We start from the raw sequence: 14,829 nt of genomic DNA, 5'->3' as shown, positions 1-14,829 counted from the left end.
CCTGAAGTACCCAAAACCAGCTTTTCTTCCCCCCACAGGCATTGGGAAGCAAAAGGTAGGCCAGGGGGTGCAAAGGGACGCCGGATAAACTGTCTTGGTTTGAAGATGAACACAGATGTATCCAAATCCTGGCTATGCACCTGGCAGTTCTTGAATTCCCCAAGTGAACACGTGAACTTCACACCCATGAACGTACTCACTTGTGGTGTATTTTTCTAGCTAGCTGTACACTAAGAAGTTCCACGTTTGTATCCATGGCTCAGCAGGGCTGGCTCACGGCAGGATTTATGAGCCACGATGGTTCTGGAGCCTGTTTGTGCAGGTCAGACGGCAGAGTGGAGCTCAGGAAGATGAAAGGCTGAAATGAAACCAATTTCCGTGCTCTGAACAGGAACATCTACCAGTGCTTTAGATACTCCAGCACCCGTTAATTTCTGTCCTTCTAATTGCTACCTGTAAGGAAGCAGCTTTACCTTCTCCTACCCTGCTTGGGCTGCAGCAGCCCAGGAAAGAGATCTCCCTTCTCTTCTCCTTGAACCTAGAGCCAAGGAGTGACTTACCTGCTGAACAGATAATTAAAAGATTCTGGAAAAAAAAAAAAAAAAAAAGAAAGAAAGAGAATCCATGAAGACACAGCAGATTCTCTGGGAGTAAAGTCTGACACAGAACTGAGGCAGCCTCTGACAAGTTTTGAGTGCACGCTCCTATCATAGAGGCTTGACGAATGAATCTTGCAACTCCTTTGTTGGGAAGGGTTCCGTGCCTCTCTGCTCACTTCCTGCCTGCCTTACATAAGCTGTCAGGATAACCATCGTGAAGTGTTAACACAGCCTCAACACCTGAATTATGGACAGAGGGGACAGCAGTTACACATGCATAACATCAGTAATGGTGGTTGGGTTTTGTTACTTTGGGTGTTTTTTTTCCAATACACACATTTTCTTGCTGAAAGGAACATCATTTGCCTCAATTACGAGCTGAAATGCGTTTAAACATCTTTTTAAAAACTATCTTCCTTAAAAACTTAAAACGGCTTTCAGATTTTAACTGAAACAGACCGGAGCCCTGCTTACATTTTTCCCGGTGCTGGCTTACAGCTACCCACGGGGTGCCTAACTCAGCACTGGCAGCTCGGTGGCCTCTGATTTATGGTGTTCGTACTGAACACCGAGCTCACCGAGCTGCTGTAAGCAATGCATACCTTAAACTCTGCACTACAACTACTCACTTTCGATACAGTTCTCATCACTCAAGGTCAGAGACGAGTTCACTTTCACTGTCCTTTAAGACTTCTTTGCAAAGCCCAGAATTAATGCCTTTTAATGCCAGTAAGCACCAGCAACCTTCTTTGAAGAAGGCTTTGCCGTTTCTCAAGCCTAAACACGCCTGATTACAAAACGTGCTCTACCCTGCCAGTATAGACGAGCCCTGATTTCATTTCATTTTTGCTTCACAGCAAATATGTGCAAGAACCACTTGCAATTCAAATCACATTTAAAATATTCAGCACTATCTCTTCAGCCATAAAATTTCATCAGGTTTGGGCAGTTTTCAGCGTAGTAGCACACTTCAGGAGAACCTCAGTTTCTACTGACATCTTTTTATACTTACATATCTGCCTTTAGGACACGTGTATAACCAGGTAACAGGACTACAGCTCTAAGTAAAAAGAAAGTAACGTTACTCAAAAAAATCCCCCTGGGGGTGGGGGGGCAAGTAAAATTACGGGAATGTACTTTTATCATGTACATGACATCATCAGAGCACCTCAAATTACAGCACCGTGTAGCAAGAGGTTTTGATTTATAAGTTTAGGTACAGTAACAGGGTAAAACACCTGATTAAAATAGCTCATCGCTTCAGTATCTTGAACCTAAGCCAGCAAGGGCCTTCAGATTAGAGGTGATAAACCACGTTTAGGGCATTTACAGTCTGAAGAAAGAAGGCACTTCACAACTCCGAGGAAAGTACTGAAATCTACTTGAGCGTAGACTGAAAAAACTTGACTCCATGGTAAAAATAAACCCTTGAGGAGAGTATTCACATCAAATCAGAGCCTTTAAAATATATTCAAGCTGCAAACAAACTGCTTGTTATCTGGACTTCTCAGATTGCCTGGCTTACACCACGGACATTGAGACTCATATTATTACTTTAACACAGCAAGAACTTTTTCTAGCCCGAAAGAGCATGTAAAACAGGCTCACTTCAGCAAGTCCTGTGCGTTTTAGTAACATTAACTCCTACTTCATATTTTCCTTTCTTCAAAGTACCTGAAAAACGTTTGAGCCCTGGGACTCTGCAACACGCTAAGGCAGAAAACCTTCTGAAGTTAATACCTGTCTTATTCTTAAAGCAGTAAGTAACAACCTGCTTTAGGTACTAAAAGCCTTCTCCTACCTTTCCTACCACATCTCAGTTCTCTATAACGCCAGATGCTTTTGTCTTTGGAAGCAGGCAGGCAGAGAGCCTGATGGGTTCTCCTCTTAAAGAAATTGCTTGAACATGGAGATACAGCCGGGTAAACTAGCCCATTAAAACCAGAACCTACAGTCCTCTAGGCTGATTCAAATTAGGATTAAACATCCATAGGACGGTATTTCACCGTATAATTGAACTGCATTAACAAGTTAAGAAAAGAAAAGAAAAAAAAGGTCCAGAATCATCAACATACATTGAATTAAAAGTGAGGATGACTTTCAGGGCCAGGAACATACCTGATGTACACTACGAGGCCGCTGCAGTCACAGACAGCAATAAGTCTCCACCCAGTCATTTCTTTTTTCCTATTACCACGGTAAATCCCATAGAGTTTTTGAGCACCAGCTTGGACAATATCCAACCTAAAAACATTCAGCTTCATTAGCAAAGTCTGGAGTATTTTATTTTTCCAAGACTTACTGGCTGATCATTAGAAGCTAATTATTTAGGAAAAAGGCTATAAAATAGTACTTAAATCTAATAAGAATTATTGTGTCAGACGAGCACTGTTCTATTAGCTTGATGTGCCGCCCAAATCATGTATTTATTTAACTCCAACCTTTTGGCCTGAGAGTAGGCTGTCTAGACTCATTTCACAGCCTGCAGACAATTACTGTAATCTTTAAGTTTTGAAAGTGCCATACCCAGAAGTGCCAAGAACGCTGAAATGGCAGCTGTGTTATTTAGCCATCTATCTTCATTAGCAAAGCTAATAATTACTAGCTTTCCCCCCAACTCCTGAACAGCTTGCAGGTGGCAAGCTACAGACAAGAAGATCATGCTAAGAAGCTACCATAAGGATAACACACAGAAGGCACGCGTTTAACAAGGCAGTTTCCTAAACTTCTCTGCACCACCACCGACACAGCCTAGTTTCCTTGAAGATTGCAGCTAAGCAGTAAAAGCTCCGACAGAGAGAGGATTTATCCTGGTTGACAAACATCATGGTAGGGCCAGCACACAGGCTCGGGAAAGAGCCAAAGTGAGGAAGAAGCACCCACACATGCCAGCACACCCAAGCCCAGCAACAGCTCCATAACTTTCATGTCCTCTCTGCCAAGACAAGTTTCTCCAAGGAACTGATGTTACAGCGTCGCTTTCTTACCCCGTATATAAAAGGGAAGTATTAATAAGCTTCATTGGGGCTTTAGAGCCAAAGAACAAAGCTTGAGAGCATCTTCTGCCTCATCTCTAAGCCAAGGTGTCAGGTTAACCTACCTGATTCTGAGAAGGAAGGAAGGAAGGAAGGGGACTTTGTCAGAAGAGGCTGTGGACACCTTTTAGCACTAGAGACAGGATGTCCAGAAGCTCCCAGGCACACAAGCAGCCTTTGTTTTTCTCATCTGTTTGGACACGGCATTTGATGGATCAAATTCTAACAGAGGAGGAAAAAAAAAAGCCTGAAGCTGATCACTGTCAGCCAAACGGAGCAGCGCAATGTGAGAGTTACTCCATCCTCAAACGTGCCCGTAAGACAGAGAAATTCCACTCCTGCTCAGCAGAGATCTCTGGCACAGATTTTGGAGCTACAGGTGAACCTGACATCACGGTGAGGCACGACGCCTGGGGAAAAACACAGCACACGAGGACTGTTTAGAAAAGGCAACACAGCATTTTGCCTCTGGTATTTCAGAACGTGCACAGTGAAACTTTTACATGGGAGACAGACAGCTCACATTCCTAGAAGGAATACAAGAGGTAACAGGGAAAATGTTACCCTCGAGAGTCAGATGAAAAAAAAAAAAAGACTCACGGCTGTGAAGTCTCAAGTTTGTTCCATGTTTCGTGTCAGTGTCCTACGAGTTTACATTGCTCACAGCGACGCAGCTTACATATAGGGAAATGCGTACAGACACTAATTCCAGGAACCAGAAGCTAGCAAGTGGTTTTACACAGCTGCTAATCTTGACATGCGAGCAAGATTTGGTACTGCAGAGCTGCTTACAGGCACTGCCTTGCTAAGCTCAGCTGGGTAGCTGGTCTGGAGGGGAAGGGATGAGATCCTCAAGCTCCAGTGAGTGCAATTTCAGTGCTCCTACACGGCGCCAGAGTTTTCAGCCACAGAAACTCTAGATTTTTCAAGTCAAATGGAAATATACTTACATCCTCAAATGTTACATAAAAAAAAAAAAGCTTTTGTCTTCAGTTTTTAGTCTACATATTTAAGCAAGCAACAATTTCCATCTAAAAAAAGCATATTTACCAGCAAAACATTTGCTTAGACCAAAACCAACCACAGAGTTTCTTCCCCTTTGTCTCTGCACCTGCAGGTGTACTACCACTCTTAGTCAGTGTCACCCTCACCGCAGGGCAGGAAAAAGCAGGAAAGCACCTCGGGAACTCAGAGGGAGCTTACTTTTTGCCGGGAATTCACACAGACATTGCATGGGAAAGAAAAAGAGAGAGATTACTTAGTATCTGTGGCGTTAACGATGTTTAGATGAGTATTTCATGTGAGGCTTCAGCTGCAGGACCTACGCAGGTATGTGCTAGCAGTATCTTTCCTACCTTTAGAGAATTTATGATCATAATAGCAAGGACTGCTTTACCTCAAGTGAGAATATAATTACCTCCCAACCAAATATTGTTGCAACTGAGGCAGAAAAGCACATCTCCTGTAAGGCACCATCCTCGTCCACTTAACACAACCCCGCAGCACAACAGCCCAGAGCTCCCCGAGCATTAGCAGGCTCGTTCTCACGTTCAGAGCCACTTCACGCCATGCCACGAGCTACAGCTCGATGTGCAAATACCTACTTTCACGTTACAAAAAGCCACATCTAGTATGAACCACATCAAGAAACTGCAAGCAAACATTCAGCTGAAGCGCTATATAATCAACCACCGCAAGCAGTCAACAAATGTTTTTACAGTACAGCCATTTATGGTAGCAGTAAAGAAAGCAAATGGAAGATGACAGCAGCTCTACACTCAGCAGCATCACCTCCTGTGATGGAGCTGGTTGCAAGTAACAAAAGCTTGCGTTAAGCCCGGCATCCACGGAGTGTCCCTGATTGTTTAGGGAACTCAGTTTGAGCCTGAAACACGTGCTGGAGTCACGCTGACCTTAGGATCACCAGGAAAGCGAGGTCCTGTATTTTCTTCCCTAGCATTCGGTTTCCTTATTTTCCCAAAGGAAATAAAGCGTGGTATTGCCTTCCAACAGAGCAGCCAACTCTCCCGAGTCGATTAAGTCGATCTCCAGCACATAAAGTCATTGAGGGAACCCCAAACCCCACCACCCTCCCTTCTACATCCTCTCCCAGCCCATTGCTTCACCCTCGCATTAAGAACCTCATGGGAACCATCCGTGTTGCAGACATGGAAACCTTTCACAGAGGGCATTTCTAGTGCTGTTTCTGCTTGTGTCCCAAGGCTCAGGAGACTCTTCGCACACACAGGCCTTTCCTTTCTGTTGATGGCATCTTATTCTTTCAGGGACTTCATTTTGGGGAACTGCCTCATCCCAGCTGGAACACGGCAGACCAGTTTACCTAGAACAGATCTCAGCTGAACGCAGTTAAGTGCCATAAAGTATTTTCCTCCCCTTCCTTTTGCAACTTCATAGATTTCTATAATTACTTGATCACAGTTGAATCCCTTTTTCCAATGGCTTTACTTATTAAGAGGCATGCAGCAAAACCTTCAGAGCTATGCAGCTATGTCCACACCAACCTTTAAGCACAGCTCTCTACCAAATGTCACTTTAATAGACCCAATTATCCTCGCCCTGCTAGTCCTGCTTTGAACACCACACAATCCTCTATTTGAGCAGGCTCAGTACCTCCAAAGGGAGACACACAACCCTAAAAAATAAATAATAAAACATTTGGTATTCTCACACACCGCACTCATGTTGGCCGGTCCATCATCCCATCTCAAGGTTGGAAGTTTCTAAATTTTTAGCCTTTTAAAAGCCATAAAGGTAAAATTAAGGACTGGAATACACGTTCAGATACTTCACAACACTACATGGTAAGGCAAGATTTGTTCTGGGGGTTTCCAGCAAGGTGATTTCCCTTCTGTCCCCTATGTGCTCTCATTCTTTCAAAGATTTACATAAATTCTCAAATAAACTTGTTTTCTAAACTTATAAGCTGCCGTCGGTCCGGACAGAGCAGATGGAGCATATGATTTACTTCATTTGCATCGGAGGGATACATGCTGAGCTCTCTCCATCACACTCCTTCACAGACATCAGTTAAGGAAAGAAGCGTCGTTAGCTGGAAAACACAGGTGCGAGCCATATGAACACCGGTCATAAAAGGCACCAGCAAACACATTAGCTAAGCCATGAAGGCACAATTATTTCACGACTTGCAGAGTATGGAAGGACAACGGGATGATGGAAAATAAATTGATCATGCCAGTCATATCTTCACTTCAGACAAGGTGGTCCCAGCCACACTAGCCTATTTGATAAATTCCTGTAATAACGTGCAATTCTCCTCCCCAGTCATCTGGGCACACCTAATTACGCCCTGAAACAAGGGGAGGGTGCCATTATCCCATCGCCTTCCCCAGCAAGCAGGGGCTTAGGCAAACGCTCGGAGTAAGGGTGGGAAGAGACAGCAGTCCTAAGCAGGCTGAAAACGTGTGAGCGGCGTGCAGAGCCCTTCCATTTGTTTACTTTTTAGAATAAGGTTTTAGAATGCATGAGGTTTGATCGGAGGTTTTTTTGTTGTTGTTTAAAAAAAAAATAATAAAAAAACCTGCTGCTATTTCCGCTCCCATATTCTACCGAGTAGTGATCTTGTGGTAAAGGCATCTAGTGAAGAGAAAACAGAGCGTGGAATGCACGAGCAGCCAGCCTGCTGCACCGAAACCACAGGAAAGCATCTTAGTTTCTCTTGTTTTTATAGATTAGAAACAAGTTCTTCAGCTTCACAGCTAGAAGAATGGGCTATTCAGCGCCACTGAGCACAGGTGACGTCCCAGGCAGCCACTACATCAGCACAAGAAGAAAGCCTTCAGGACACCTCATCTCCCTGCTTAACTCCTCCTGAGCTGAGCTTGAAGCTCAGCTCCACCTCCAAGCATAACGCTACTGCCACAGAGCTCTGGCAGCCTCCAGCAAGCAGCAAAGCCAATGTTAGGTCATTTACAAGGGCGGAAAGGATACTACCAATTAAAGGCTTTCTTCCAGCATTAGGAATCACTGTAATTTAAACCAGAAGTTTTCTGGACTCGTTTCCTGTGCACGTACGAGAAGCAACCTTCCATAATCACCAAAACTCAAAGCTGATGCATTCCTCGGGCAGAGCCCGGATGGCACTGACCTGTTGCTGCTGCGGCTCTCTGCTTCTTACAAAGGTTTCTTCAGAAAGGTTTTTGCACCGGCAGCCCACAAGCTGCAGGTTTAGGAAACGACTGTCAGATAAAGATAAGGCAGAAAAGCAGACCTAGGGATATCTTCCTGTGCGTCTTGGTGGCAGCCAGCTGCCAGGACAGCAGGTTGCCACTGCTCGGTGACAGCGTGCACCCCAGAAGCACCCATCTGAAAGCTGCCAAGTTCGAGCTCCCTTCCTGACGTGCTCAGCCAGCAGGAGGACTCAGGGCACACGTGGGATTTTGCCCAGAAGAATAAATACCACTGAGTCCCTCTCACTAACGAGATGGCTTTTCCTAGAACAAAGACACACCAGAGGCATCACGATCCATGAAAGGAAGAAGTTCGAGAGATAAATACCTAGCAGAACTATTAGGTAATCACATCAGCATCTTGTAACTCTTGACAGTGGGGGAAGCGGAGATCTGGAAGCACTCGGCTGCAAAGCAGCCTGCTAGCACACACGCAGCGCAGCAAATGTTTCACATAAGCTGGTTAGTGGTCACGAAAGCAGGTCTCAATTATCTAGTCTGAGGCAAGTGGCTGGAGCTTAAACTATTCGGCTGCAACCAGACCGAGCAAATTCTTCCAGATCACCACTTCCCCCCACACAGATCACTTCACGAGATGCAGCACTTGTTTGGGCTCTGTTTTCCCAATTTACAGATATTCTCAATAATTTCAGGGTATAGCACTGGCTCAAGCTAGAAAAACCTTTAAACTGTGAGCAAAACCCCTGCCTTTATACAGGCTCAGCTGCATTTTAAGATCCCAGGTCACGCTTCCACTGAACAAACACTCGACCAGCACAGGGCAGATTATTTTCAAATTCTGCTCGAAGTGATCGGTGCGATCACCAGTTCCCTTTTTGGAGGAGACTTCTGGAGGGTCAGCCTAAATATTCAAGGCCTCCCACCAGACAAGTCGAAGCAGCCCTGGAGGAGGGGAAGCCACCATTAAAAATGTATGGAATGCGGCCTGCTTGGAGGGAGGCAGCTCGTGCCGGGACAAAGGAGGTGGCTGCTTCACATCTAAGGCTCCTTCCCCACATCAGACTCCCAGAAAGATGAGCGAATTTCATCAACATTTACAGAATACGCATGGCTGAAGGTTAGTCTCACCAAAAAAAAATAAAAGGTTATTGAATCCTTTGACTACCTGCTCTACACTCCATCCATACATATCCAGCCCCTGCAGAGATGGGGATCAGATCCATTGCCACTCTTCCCAACTTCTCGGTGTAGTGCTCTCCGTCAGACACGCAGCTGCACAGCCAGAGTTGTTTCACCTTGCTTACACACTGACTTGGGCCTTGTAGGTTTCCCAAATTCATTGCAGGAGTGCTGCTGAGCACATTTCTCCACACCCCCCTTGCTCCAAAGTGAGGTGAGAAGCTGGCTCACAGGGCCAAGGAGCGCCAGGTGAAGTTAAGTCAGCGTATGGGAAACAAAAACACTTCAGCACGTGCGTCTGCAGCTGGGAAATCTCTATCAGAGTTCGTGGTCGAGACTCAGATAACTTTATTTGGGGCCTGGGGAGAGGCAGGAGAATGACATGCAAGGACGGTACGCTTCTGGGGGACCTGGAAGACAACCACTAGGAAAAAAAATCCCTAAGCAGCAACTGAAAACACAGAACTAATGAAAACTGTCCTGGCAATTGTTTTCTCAGCGATGCTGCATCATGCAAAGCCTAAATCCTTTTAAATATACCACCAGTACTTATTCTGCTAATGAAGACTGATTAGCACGAGCTAGCAGCAGAAAACGTCACAGGCGCTGTTAGCAGCATCTCCTTCTTTAGCAGTGGTGCTGGCAGCACACGCTCCAGTGTATCATCAACAACGACTTCTGCACGATTACAAAGAACCTTCTTAAAAGGAAAGGCAAACACAGAAAAACTACTAGGGCCACGCAGTTTAGAAACACCCTACTACAAGCAGCACGTATTAACATAGTCCCGTTTACTTTCCTTACGCAGAGTAAGTTTAATAACAGAAGATACTTAACAGATCGCTTTTCCATCCAAAAATGCCAGATTTTTCACACAGATTTACCACCGACATCCTCCCATTTCATGGTCTGCTTCCTACATAGGAGGCACAACATTCAGCTTCGTTTGCAGGTCTTCAAAGTTTTTATTTGCTTAAATTGGAAGTGCTGAGGACACTCTGAGGCATGACCTGAGCAAGTTAGCTTTGCCACAAAAAAAAAGAAACTGGAGAGGTCTTAAAATTTCATCTTTTTCTAGCAAATGTAACTAGTGAATCAACATGGTGAATCGCTTCAGAAATATACAGCTAGGTGTAGGTCTTCTGCATAAAGCTCTTCAGTTGAAGAAAAAGGTGTGACAGGAACTCCGTGGCGTTTTGTTGTGTGGGGTTCACATCTAGTTAATGGTTAATGCACGCTGGTCCCAGCAGCTAGTACTTGATCCTGTGCTTAATGGGGTCCTTCCACGCAGGCTCTCGGCGCCCGAAGCCCTCTCCCCATTCACCACAAATCCCAGCTCGGTGTCTTGGCAGCGCTGGCGAGTCGGTGCAGGTCCGGGTGAGCCGGCCCCGCGGGCAGATGAAGCTGTTTGCACAGACAGGGTAACTGATCCCGGGTAGAAACATTCCCGGGTTATTTTTATCTCCGATCGCTTAAGGACTTTCAGAGAACTTCACGGAGAAAATAGTGGCACAATGGCTGCGGCAGCACGGGGACCCGCTGGATGCTTTTCCTTCAGAGTGGCACCAGCTTCCCAAATTATACGCTCAGCTACAGCGAAACCCCGTGCTTCAGGCTTGAAGAGTAAAAACTGACCTCCCGGCCCTGCTCCTCCCCACTGGCTGTCCCCTTCTGAAAAGCAAACAACAACTTGTCCTCACGTTCAAGGCCCTTCCGTCTCTCCAGCTGCACCGCCAGCACGCTGCTCCGACCCGCTCGAGTCTCCAGCACGTCCCTCGTGTCCGCACACGCACCGCTCGCTCCCCGCTGTGTTTTTGGGGAGTAACTTCTCTTTTCACGTCTGTCCATCAGCACGAAGGTAAGACTTCATGTCGCTGACATCCACCTCGCTCTGTCCGCACCGAGCAACCAGCTCCTCGAGCAGTTTGGCCGCGTGTCAGCTCTTCTGTAGGTTGCACAAAGTTTACCAGGGAGCTTGCCCTCAGCCGGGATCTCAGCCCAGAAGCAGACCTTAGGGCACTTCCCCAAGTAATTAGAGAAGCGCGTTCCCAGCCACCTCCACCCAGCTCAGGTCAAGGCCCTGCATACACTTCAGGACAGCCACAGCACAAGCTCCAAAGCTTTTCCTTTGCTGGCAGCAGATTAAAAAAAAAAAAAAGAAAAAGGTTAAAAAACCCTAGGGAAGCTCCATCGAGAAGCAGAACTACACACCGAGGAGCTCCCCCGTCCAACTTTGGCACTGATGCTGTTATGTGACCAGTTCAGGTGTACACATGGTGTGTCCTTGGATAAGGGTAGGAAAGAAAAGGCACAGCAAAGAAGCAAACATCTTTCTCTCCGCTACCTACTCCAAGTAATTAAGTTATAAAGATCGGAAAGAAATATTTTCTTTCACATCACCTATTCCCCCAGAGGGGCTTAGAGGCTATTCTGGACCCGAGCTGCAACCACAACGAAGCTGTGAGACAGAACACATAACCAGCAAAGAACAGAGGGTAAAAAAGAGCTGGGAAATAAATAAATACATAAATCTGAGATCATAGGGCATGCAGGATTTAGGAAATAAAAATATAGCTCAAGACAAGCAGGTAGGACCTCACCCAGTGCTCATACAGAATTCATTCATCTAGGATCCAACTCAGTTCCCCAAATTCCTAGCAATGGGTTAGCACTGCTACCTACCAGCATTTTTAAACAAAACCCCACCAACTCTGCATGGCAAACCATTTGCCAGGCAACCACTGCCTACAGGTGTTATTTGTAATTAAGCTACCTAATCTGTATCCCGGTCACTCCACCCCTTTTGGTAAAAATTTGTCTAGGCTGCTTTGAGTTACATCCAGAAGTTTTTGGAGGTGTTATAAAGTCCAGATGTGAGGAGCCATTCCAAACGTGACTTCAGTCAGCATTGGTTTACCATATTTCCTGAAACAGAGAGCATTTACAACGCGTGGTGCATTCACCTGGATGTTGTTTTACTTCAGCCATGCTCAGGGCCATATTCGAGCACAGGACTACCAGCTCCTGCCAGACAGCCACTCCACTTCCCCCGACGAAGCTGGCACTCATCTCCGAGCAGCTCGGGGAGCTCAGCCCCAACCTCTGCAGCGTCCCTGCCAGGTGGGTGACGTTGCAGCACAGCCCCGGAGCCCCAAAGCCTCGCCACCATCCCCACACACCTCCAGACAGCAGCTGGGGCCGCTCCTCAGCGCACCTTGACAGCGGCACCAGGCGGCTGGGAAGCTGCCCCGCCAGGACGCCGTGAGGAGCTGCCACACATGCGCTACATCAGGGCGGCACACCGGGCTCCTGGCAGCTCTTGGCACCTTGTCAGCCCTTCCTTCTCGCCTGCGAGTCAGCCCAGGAGTCAGATCTGCAGCCTGGCGGCGGTTCCAACTGAGCAACACCCGGCTCGGCGGTGGCAGTGCTCCGGGAAAGCCAGGAGCCCGGGGGTTCAGGTTTCACAAGAAGCGAAACAAGCAGCCCTTATTATTCCAGGTGACTGCATCACAAGTGCCTTGTTTGGATTAGGATTTTTTACTTCCCACCTTCTCCCGACACACGCACACGCCGCCTTTAACCCTGATGGATGCCGGCGCCGAGCCGCTCACGCTCCTCAGCTGCGTTTTGCCGTCTTCTGTTAGGGCGCGCTGCTTCCCGCAGGAAGGCCCCACTCGTTATCACAATGTAAGCACACCACTCGAAGCATAGCCCTACATGAATCCACAGCCTGGAATTCATGGCATTTTAGTCCTTTTTTTCCCCCCCCCCCCAACGGTCTCGCTTGAAGAGCGCTTTCTGAGGGCCAGCAGTGGTTCAGCAGAGCACCTAGGAACAAGAGAGGGTTTTGCAGGGGCTGCCAAACGCCCGGGGTGCCGGCACGAGCACCAGCTGCACTTCAGTTGTTGCTTTTCCATCTGCTTTACCACTCTGCACCATTAAGTTCGGAACAGGCCGTTTTCTGGCCCAACAGCTCTATCAGACATGAAAGGTGCTTGGAGCTCACCCACCTTCAGCTGCATGTCTAGTCCGCAAGAACTAACATCCCGGTGAAAGCAGCAGCAGGGGAAAAGAAAGGAAAAAGAAAAATAGCTGGCCAGTTGCTCACCATGCACCTCTAGGTCTTACACGTTTGCTTTCAGAGAAACATCTTGTATTAGGCTTCAGGAGTCAACAAATGTACATCCTATTTGCTTTACTCACTTGCTCAGCAACACAGCCAGCTCAGGTCCCAGCAGAACTCGCTGCTGACAGTTGGAAGAGCAGGAGGAGATGTATTGATGTAGCAAATGCCCACTTGTAAATACAGCAGGAATTCAGTACACGCACACAAAGCGACCAGCAGACCCCTACATACAAGCTGCACCACGTATTTGTGCATTGCCCTAATCAACATCAAGTTGACCAACAAACTGAGCTCAGCTCAGTCCCACTGAACTACATCCAGTCACCACCACCTCCAGCGACATTTATCAACCAACACATCTGTGCTACCCGCTGGAGTCCTATTCAGCAGGCAAACATATGCGGGCATTTGTCCCAAAGCACAATCTTCAGTTGTATGAAGAGGCAGAACAAATAATTTTCACGACTTGGATCAAAAGCACCCCCAACTTTGGGGAACAGAGCATGAGGGGGCTCCTTGCTGCACAGTGCTGAGACCAGCTCCGCACAGAGCAGTTTAACCAAAAAAAAAAAAAAAAAAGCATGAAGTAAATGGCAACTGCAGGACAAAATATGCAGAGGGTGATTAAGTATTTGCTAGGCTGTACTCCCTTTGAGTAAGGAAACCTGAACATTACAAAGGGCTGAGTTAGAAGGGAATGTGGGGTATTTTGTGACAGACCTCTGCATGACAGCTGGAGAAAAGCTATTGTGGCAACAGCTGTGTGCTCTGCACAGCTCATACTCCCAAATACCTCAGCCTGCTACAGGGCCAGCTAACTGCCTGCAAGTTATTTCAGAAGTTTTCTGCCTCTTTTGGGATCTCAGCGTGATGGATTATTTGTTTATTTTTCCAATAAGAGGAGGAATGCTTAGCTCCAGCACTTAGAGTTTTAAAAAGACCGTAGTCTAGAGCCTGACTATCGTTTGTCGGGGCTTTCCTGAAGTTTATAGCTGCGTTGGATCCCATCTACTCCACAACTGAAACTTCTCCACTTCCTGCCTACCAGCGCGCAGACCAGGGAGCACGAAGTTCATATATCACATCCTGATTTAAAGGAAATGATTTTAAATTTCCAGGATGAAATCCTGTCCCACCAACGCCGCTACCAAGCTCTGTTTATCTCCTCAGAGGAAGGATTTTGAGGAGCACAGCAGTCGTCTCCCCGCCGAAAGCTTTGATCTGTTACTGCCTTCTCTAAAATTTCTCCGGGTTGTAAGAGGAGCCCCTGAGGAGTGAACCCAGCCTCTCACGGGCAAAGAGCTGCATCCCACACGCTGCTCTGGTCAGCACGAGGACGCCAAACCCTGCACGGGGAAGGGCTTTCTTGCGTGACACCGGCTCGTTCACCCAGCCCCCTTACAAGGACATGGTTGTTTCAGCTCGGGTTTTAGCACCACAATCTTAAGCTAACCTCAGAGCCACAGTAAGAGCCTGGCCCCCGCAGCAGGTCCCGCTCTCAGGGCGGGTGCCAACACCTGAGCAAGGCTGAGAGCCACGGAAAGCAGCTGACCCGGTCCTGCCCACACCCCCAGCTCCCTCTTCGTTTCTTCCAGCTGAAATGAGCCAACAGCTTCCCCTCTTTCCAAACACAAAACCCCTTCAAAGGGACACGGTGAATGGAGGTGTGTGCCCGGCACCACATCAGTCCTGTTTGCTGGGAAATACCGAAGCAGAAGCAG

The 14,829-nt window shown here is 47.1% G+C and overlaps 1 protein-coding gene across 1 annotated transcript in view; it reads right to left on the bottom strand.

Moving 5' to 3' along the window:
* RRAS2 (RAS related 2) overlaps positions 1-14,829 on the bottom strand; it is a 32,814-nt gene that overhangs the window by 16,618 nt on the left and 1,367 nt on the right. The window lies entirely within an intron of this gene.

The sequence above is a fragment of the Anas acuta genome, chromosome 5 (assembly GCF_963932015.1).
Source record: "Anas acuta chromosome 5, bAnaAcu1.1, whole genome shotgun sequence".
Lineage (NCBI taxonomy): Eukaryota > Metazoa > Chordata > Aves > Anseriformes > Anatidae > Anas > Anas acuta.
This window is presented reverse-complemented; position numbering and strand designations above follow the sequence as displayed.